The following is an 8,868-nucleotide window of genomic DNA, read 5'->3' as shown; positions in this document are numbered from 1 at the left end:
AAGGCACTATACTCCAATATGAAATTAAACATTTTAAAGTTAAAAAAAATAAAGAAAGAAATGTCCCTAACGGCTGCAGCTTCTACAGTGTTCTTAATGATGAACTTCTTAATGGCCTTATCCTTGGGCGTGCATCGGGCACAGTTGGTGCAGTGAATAGACTGCATGTGGCCGTGGCCCTTTTTGGCATGACCATTGTTCCTTCTTTTCTTGGTCATCTTGGAAGCGGGGAGGCGAGAGAGCAAAAATATAGCATATTTTTTTCTTGTGGCAGAGGATTATTTCCATTCTTCATTCTAGAAAATATTTACTTAAGGAAAAGTAGTATTTTTAAGCTAGCAACAAATCTTTGTTTTCGAATGACCAAACTGAAAACATCCAGTTTAAAAACAAAAACAGCCAAAGACCTTTTAACTGCCCCTACCTCCCTGCCCCATGAATTCTTAGCCTTTGAAGTGCCTGAGATGTTCAAGGAGATTGACAAGAAGAGTCAGTTATGCAATTTTGACAGCTCTGAGAATGCACCCAGTCTTGTAGTCAACATATCTGGATCCTGCCCTTCCTCCAAGGTCAAGCTCCTGTCTTTCTTCCTCAACAAACCTTCCCTTCACCCACTCACAGCTGTGACGCTCAACTTATTATTATAAACATATGTGTATATGTATCCTTTCTCTCTAATCAGCCTGAGAAGGATGGAACACGTATCTTACATACTTTTGTATTCTCGAAACTTAGTACAAAATCTTGTAGGTGAAAGGTTTTTCTGCTGCCACGGCTTATTATTATTATTGCTAATTAGATTTACCAAGCACTTGCTATTGTGCCAAGCACTGTGTTAGGCTAGTAGGTGCTATTATTGTTCCCTTTTAACACAATGGGCTTCTCTGATAGCTCAGTTGGTAAAGAATCTGCCTGCAATGCAGGAGACCCTGATTCGGTTCCTGGGTTGGGAAGAAGGGATAGGCTACCCACTCCAGTGTTCTTGGGCTTTCCTTGTGGCTCATCTGGTAAAGAATCCACCAACCTGGGTTCAATCCCTAGGTGGGAAGATCCCCTGGAGAAGGGAAAGTCTACCCATTCCAGTATTCTGGCCTGGAGAATTCGACGGACTGTATAGTCCATGGGGTTGCAAAGAGTCAGACACGACTGAGAAACTTTCACTACTTAACCAATGAGATTTTAATTAACTTACACAAGTCATAACTAGTGAGCAGTGGACCTAGGACTCAAACCCAGTACATCAGATTTCAGAACTGGTGCTTTTAACCACTAGGATACCTTGCTCCTCATGAATATTCATAGGTATCAAACTCCAAGAAGGCTGCATTTGCTCCTGACTAACGTTGAGAGAGTACCAGATGACCAGCTTTGCTCATAATTGCATGCCTGCAGTCTTAGTCACTCAGTCGTGACCAACTCTTTGTGACCGCAGGAACTGTAGCCCACCAGGCTCCTCTGTCCTTGGTATTTTCCAGACAAGAATACTGGAGTGGATTGCCATTTCCTCCTCCAGGGGATCTTCCCAACCTAGGGATCAAACTCGCATCTCTTGCATCTTCTTGAATTGACAGGCAGATTCTTTACCACTGAACCCCTTTACCCCTGAGAAGCCCTTGCTCATAATTACTCAGAGGCATTTCAAATTGTTTTCAAATAAAGTTGTTAGTCTGAAAACTTCTCCATTTTCTGCCCTAGAGGGCCAAAAGAAAACCATCTCAATTTAAGATTTAAGCTTTATTTGTTGAAGTTACTAGCTAGTTAAACCGGAAGCAAGAAAAGCATTTTGTGTTGACATGACAGTAGAAAGCCTTTAGCCACATTAAGAAAGAAACGATTTTTAAAACAGCAGGAAGGGGTGATGTGTAGAGGTCCACTTTGACATTTTAATTTGCACTTAAACACATAGCTCAGGGCTATACAAAGCCACTATGCTAAGACTGCAGAAGCATTAAAAATCAAGTTGCCTTAGCCTTATTAATTTTCTAGAGGACTGTTCAGTTCAGTTCAGTCACTCAGTCATGTCCGACTCTTTGCGACCCCATGAATTGCAGCACACCAGGCCTCCCTGTCCATCACCAACTCCTGGAGTTCACTCAAACTCATGTCCATCGAGTCAGTGATGCCATCCAGCCATCTCATCCTCTGTCATCCCCTTCTCCTCCTGCCGCCAATCCCTCCCAGCATCAGAGTCTTTTCCAATGAGTCAACTCTTTCGCATGAGGTGGCCAAAGTACTGGAGTTTCAGCTTTAGCATCATTCCTTCCAAAGAACACCCAGGACTGATCTCCTTTAAAATGGACTGGTTGGATCTCCTTGCAGTCCAAGGGACTCTCAAGAGTCTTCTCCAACACCACAGTTCAAAAGCATCACTTCTTCAGTGCTCAGCTTTCTTCACAGTCCAACTCTCACATCCATACATGATTATTGGAAAAACCATAGCCTTGACTAGACAGACCTTTGTTGGCAAAGTAATGTCTCTGCTTTTGAATATGCTATCTAGGTTAGTCATAACTTTCCTTCCATCATATCATCTCTGGGGAAATATTTCCCTAAAGCTCTAAGCCTCTTGGTGACCAGGATGAATAAATTGGTCTTCTTCCTTTTTGTTTCTCCATTTTCTGCCCTAGAGGGCCAAAAGAAAACCATCTCAATTTAAGATTTAAGCTTTATTTGTTGAAGTTACTAGCTAGTTAAACCGGAAGCAAGAAAAGCATTTTGTGTTGGCATGACAGTAGAAAGCCTTTAGCCACATTCCAACTTAATGATGGAAGATTAGCCAAGGCTGTTATTAAGTTTTAATCTCTTCATTTAACTAATGAGTTGATTAATACCCTTTCTGTCAAGAAAAAAAAATCTTTACAAAGTCTTGACTGTTGATATTTTAACCAGCTTACCCTGTTGTAGTTTGAGTAAAAGGCACTATATCACAGACCACGAAGTTTCCTCAAAAGCTCCAGAGAAACAAATACATGGAGAAAAAAAGTCCAAGGGTACAATAATCCAGAGACTTGAACATGCAGCAAAATGGAGTTTCTCCAAATTAGGCAGCAGGAGAAGCAGCAGATAAGATCAACTGGCAACCGAAGATATCCTTGTTATTCCCTGGGCTAGAATCATGCTGGCAGAAGCTTTAACTAACTAAATTTACTTGCAAGTTCTCCGAAAGGAGTGATTATATTGCACCAGGGTCACTTTTTATAACACGGTATTTTGGAAGCAAGTTCCTAGGACCTTTACAAGTTCTTAGTAAAATATATGACTTCTAAACCTCAATATAAGTATTAATGTCAACATGTCCATTACATGTCCAAACTATAAAAGATATGAGTCTAACTATCTACTGAAAATGGAAACTCCAGTAATTTTTATGACTTCTTAGAGCATACAGTCTTCATTTTGAAATACTAAAAGCCTCCAGGAGGTATTTATCCAAAATTAGCCTCCTTATGCGAAGAACTGACTCACTGAAAAGACCCTGATGCTGGAAAAGACTGAAGGCAGGAGGAGAAGGGGATGACAGAGGATGAGATGGTTGGATGGCATCACCAACTCAATGGACATGAGTTTGAGTGAACTCTGGGAGTTGGAGATGGACAGGAAGGTCTGGCGTGCTGCAGTCCATGGGGTTGCAAAGAGTCCGACACGGCCAAGCAACTGAACTAAACTGAACTGAATGACACCTTGGGATAGCCCTGTGCTGGCAGCACCTGTAGCCAGATCTGGTTACAGTTATTAAATCTAATGCTGGAGCTGCTGACCTCAGGAAGGCAGGTGTCCTCTTCAACAGCAGGTCCCTATTCTGGTCAATAAAAAATATGCCCTATTAAATTGCCTTCAGGGCCATCTGTTTGCTCAGATATCTGGCCAGCATAGTAGCCTTGTCACAAAGTATTAATGGAGTTTTCATCTGTTCCCCAAATAAGTTGCTCTGTAGTTAATTAAGCATTACATTTCCCAAAAGAAATACTCACTTGGCTAAATACACAATAACATTCATCAATTTACTGATTAATTAATCCAATATGTATTGAACATCTATTATATGCTAAACATTGCAAGGTTATGGAGATACAAAAATTAATGACAAGGAATGTCTTTCATCAATAAGCTCACCTTAGGAACTCAATAATTGTGTAAAGGATCCAGATTAGATCCTCTATCTTTATTTTATCCACTTAGCCCAAACTTCAAAGCCTACTTCAGGGCTTACCTCTTCATCCACTCATTTAGGAAAACTTTATTGGGTTCTTAAAGCTGTGTTAGGCACTGGAATGATGAAGATGAAGAGAATATAATCCCCAACACCAGAAGCTCCCAGCCTTGCAGGGAGATGGACAAGGTAGAAAGGACCAATTGTGGAAGACAGTGTAAGCCAAGCTAATCAAAGAGTGTGGGTTTTACAACAGAAGCAAAGAGGTATTAGACAACCCTAAGCAAGAGAATTATGATTAAATTTGCATTTTATTATAGAAAAATCAACTTAGCAATGACAGAGACAACAGATAATAAGGTAGAATGACCAGAGGGAAGAAACTGGAGGGGAGGAAAGTCGAAATTCCAAAGTGATCCAAGAAGTAGAAATAACATTTTAATAACAAACTGAATGTGAAAACTGAGGGAGAAGATGAAGTCCAAGATGACTTCTATGGATTCTGGTCTGAGTGGCATTAGCAGTAGGAGAAGGAAGAACAGGATTGGTGGGAAAATGAGTTCAACCTTGAACATTGCAGGAGTCTTTGGAACAGCCAGGTATCAGCATCAGGTTTGCTGTTATAAATATTTGTCTAAAACTCATGAAAGAAGTAAGGGTAGGAGGTAAGGATTCAGGCTGAAGCATGATTATGGATGACATTGCCAGTTCTGTAGCCATCCCATACAATTCCCTAGTCCAAAATGCCTTTTACTCATCTGACATTCTTTTTTTTAAATTAATCTATTATTCATTAATATCTTCAATACATATGGAACTTCAATATCATATTCCAGGTGATGCCAAAAGACCCTGGGTGCACATAGATAAATAAGCTTTTTAAAAAAAAAAAAAACTTATCTATTTGGCTGCATCAGGTCTTAGTTGTGGCATATGGGATCTAGTTCCCTGACCAGGGATCAAACCCAGCCCCCTGCACTCAGAGTGTGGAGTCTTAGCCACTGGACCACTAGGGAAGTCCCAATAAAAAAAAAAGCTTTTGTTCCCTACCCTAAAGGATAGGATCTCATAACCTGGCTGTTGACTATAAACTAACTCTCTAATTCTGTGTGTGTCTGTCACGTCTCTAAGAAAAGGATAAACTCCCAAAGTTTATCCTCATAAAAAAATTAAAAAAAATTTTTTTTTAATTTCTGTAAAAACCTAGCACAAAGTTCTGTTCATTGTAGATGCTCAGTGTGAGCCTTGAAAGATAGATTCATTACTTATTTTAAAACATAGGCCAATTTATTTATTTTTAAATGCTTTTTGGGGAAGAGATCTGACTAGAAAAGTATTAAATTTTCATTATAAAAATTTAAAAACTACATTAAAAAGATAAAATAATAATCATTAATATACTGTCCAAAGTAACCACTATTAATATTTTATGTAAAATACCCATAATCCTTTAAGTACAAAAATATGCCTTATTACATTTTTGGTAAAAGGCTTCATATTGAACATATTTTTTGTCACTTTTTTTAATTTAAAAATGCTATATCACAAACATACTTTAGTACCAGTAAATATAGATTTTCATCATCATTTTAAAACCATTTCATCATTCCATTGTATGACTGTCCTATAATTTATGTAACAGGTCCTACACCAATGGAAACTTAAGTTTCCTAAGAAAAAATACTTAAAAAAATAGAAATATACCATATATTCATGAAAGTTCACAAATAAAAGCTGGGCTTGATAAAATTTTATAAAATGACCACACACATGAAACCCAGACTAAGAAACAGATCATTACCGAAACCTCAGAAGCCCTCCTCTGTCCTCCAGTTACTACGCACCAGAGCCACCATCTCCAGGAAGCGCCCAGTCTATTTCACCTGAAATAGGCTGGGAGGTGATAGATAGGTAACTAAGCATGGCCAAGATTTTGTCAAAGCCATACTTCAGTTTAAGGCTCTTACTATTCTGTCTTTCTTCCTTTCCCTTCTCCTTTCCAGGTGTCAGACCTGTATCACGCTCTAAAGATTTATCCTGACTACTCCTGCTCCTTTTCCCTTTTGTCCTTTAATAGGTGTTATCAGCAATAAACCTCTTGAGTTTCTAACCCTGCCTTGATATCTGCTGCCCAGAGGACCCACTGACACAAGTGGTTCTGGAAGTGGACTAAAATGACAAACTCAGTTTGAGGACTAGACCACATACCTCCCTGCTGTCAAGGAGGATTCCCCCGTCCAAGTGGTATGTGGTCATGGATAGTCTCAGCCACAAGTGGTAGCCCAGTTGCTAAAAATATCACCAGTAATGACTTGAGAGAGTGCCATCCCAGTGCGGAATGCCCTGGCTGGTGAGATGATTCAAGCCTTTTTAAATGCATGTGATTAAGCATAAGGGTAATGGAATTGGTCGGGCATTAAAAAGTTGCATTGACATCTTACAGAGGAATAATTGGAAATGGAGGGCAATTAACAAACAGTTACAGGTAAATACAAGAGCCAGATCTCTTTGGTAGCTTAGAAAGTAGAAGAGTTAGCACACCGAGGAGTAAACTCAGGATCTGATAGTTAGGAGCCCCCCAAACAGTTGAATGCTCAGACGTCGCAGGTCCATTATACTCTGGTTGAGAAAACGTGCAGTCCTGAAACATGGAATGATAACATCTCAGTGGATACCCTCAAAGACAGTGGCTCTGCAGACTCTCCTGAGCCCCCTCCTGTGGCCTGCCCCTCCCTGTGTAGGATGGCACAGGCAACCAATCCCTCCTCTGGTGCTATGCCACCTCCTCTTCTGGCTGCCAAATTGATACTTGTGGTTAAATAACTTGACTGGGATATACTGGACCTGCTAAGAGCAATAGTGTTCCTCCCTTAGCTCACCTCTGTGGCCAGGGGGACATCCAGTATGATCAGCTAAAGGAGGAGGAAAAAGGCCAATCTTGTTACAGATGAGTCAGCTTGATTGTAGGTGCAAGCTTTGTCACTGGAATTGGCACAATGGGCGCATGAACAGAGTGGCCACGATGGCAGAGACAGAAGCTACATATGGACCCAATGGCCTCATGGGCTACAGTCCATGCAGTCATAAAGAGTTGGACACGACTGAAGGGACTTAGCATGCACACAAAGGACGACCTCATAGTTACTGCCTCTGAATATCCAACCTGTCAGAGACCAAAGCCCAGCCTCTCATATGGCTTTCTTCCTTGAGGAGGCCGACCAGTTATAAGTAGAATAATTGGGTCCCTGGCATCCCAGAAGACAAGTTCATTCTCACATAAATGGACATTTATTTGAATATGGATTTGCTTTTCCTAACATCAGAGTTGCAGCCATTACCACTGCACAGGTATCCAGGGGCTGACAGAGTATTTGATCCACAAGCATAGTATCCCACACAACCTAAGATATGACCAGAGGACCCTGTTCTGAATAAATGAGCTGTGGGTATTTGGGCCAGGACCTTGTGATTCATGGCAGCACCAGAAGCTGCTGACCTGATAGAGTGAAGGAATGACCTGATGAAAGCATAGCTGAAATGCTATATTGGAGGCAAGACTTTTAAGAACTGGGCATTGCTCCTGGATGCAGTATATGCACTGAATCAGAGGTCTCTATATAGTGCTGTGTCCCCAGTAGGAAGGAAATCTGTGCCTAGGAACCAAGAAGTGGAAGCAGAAGTAGCTCCACTTACCTTCACCTCACTGGAGGATTTTCTGTTTCCTATTCCAGCAGCTCTGGACTCTGCAGGGTTGGAGGGCCTGGTCAGGGAGTGTACGATTGCCATTGAACATAGCAAATGACCAACTATGGCTGCTGCCTGGGCACTTTGGATTCCTGCATCTGAGGAGCAACAGACTGGAAGAAGAGTCACAATCTTGGGAGTGGTCATTGTCCCTGATCAGCAAGTGGAGGCAGGGCTCCCGCTATACAGTGGGAGAGAGGAAGACTATGTGTGGAAATCAGGGGACCCACATGGGTGCCTCTTGGCAATCTGTCACTGAACTGCAACCGTAAGTGTTGCCCTAAAGGTCCGGGAGCGAGCGACGAGAATGGAAACAGAACACGAAATCTGGTACAATGGGTCTCTGCAGCCTCTATTGGACTGAGGTGCAGAGTCCAGTCTAAGTCCAGCTTTTATTCCTGATTGCAGACTACAAAACTTTCTTTGATCTATCTTTCCCAAGACACTGCATTGACATAGTCCAGATCTCCTTGTTTTTACCCCAGGCCGTTCCCTTCTGGGATAGTCTTGGGAACAGTCAGCAAGTGTGTAGGCAGTGTTCATACCTAACGCCAACCTGGTGTTCCATGGTCCATGATTTCATGATCCCAGTCATACTCCCTCCTGGTCTGGCCTTGGGGTTTGTAACAAGGCTATTATTCTAAGAAAAACATGAAAAGTAATCATCAACACAGTTTCTTAATATATGCTGTTTTTCTAGGTGCTATTTCTGTGAAATTTCTCAAGGCTGTGAAAGTACATTATTAGGAATTCCCACTACATCTCCCCCTTCTTGTTTTTGCAGGAGTATTTACGCTGTCTGAACAACTTTTTTCTTCATCAGTTCTCGGATGGTTTTTCTTGTGCATCTGAGGACTAGACACAAAACAGTTAAAAATATACATCCTGATATTATAGTACCAAGTAATCCTCCCCCTAAAGTTTTAATCCACATCATGGGGTTAAGTTTATGTAAGCTTTCCTCAATTTCTTTA

General features: G+C 41.2%; 1 pseudogene; it reads right to left on the bottom strand.

Annotated features, from left to right (window-relative positions):
- Positions 1 to 218, bottom strand: part of LOC105005324 — a 1,170-nt pseudogene extending 952 nt beyond the window's left edge.
- Between the last annotated feature and the right edge of the window lie 8,650 nt (positions 219 to 8,868).

The sequence above is a fragment of the Bison bison genome, unplaced genomic scaffold (assembly GCF_000754665.1).
Source record: "Bison bison bison isolate TAMUID 2011002044 unplaced genomic scaffold, Bison_UMD1.0 scf7180017864489, whole genome shotgun sequence".
Lineage (NCBI taxonomy): Eukaryota > Metazoa > Chordata > Mammalia > Artiodactyla > Bovidae > Bison > Bison bison.
Note: the sequence above shows the minus strand (reverse complement) of the source record. Positions and strands in the feature narration are given on the sequence as shown.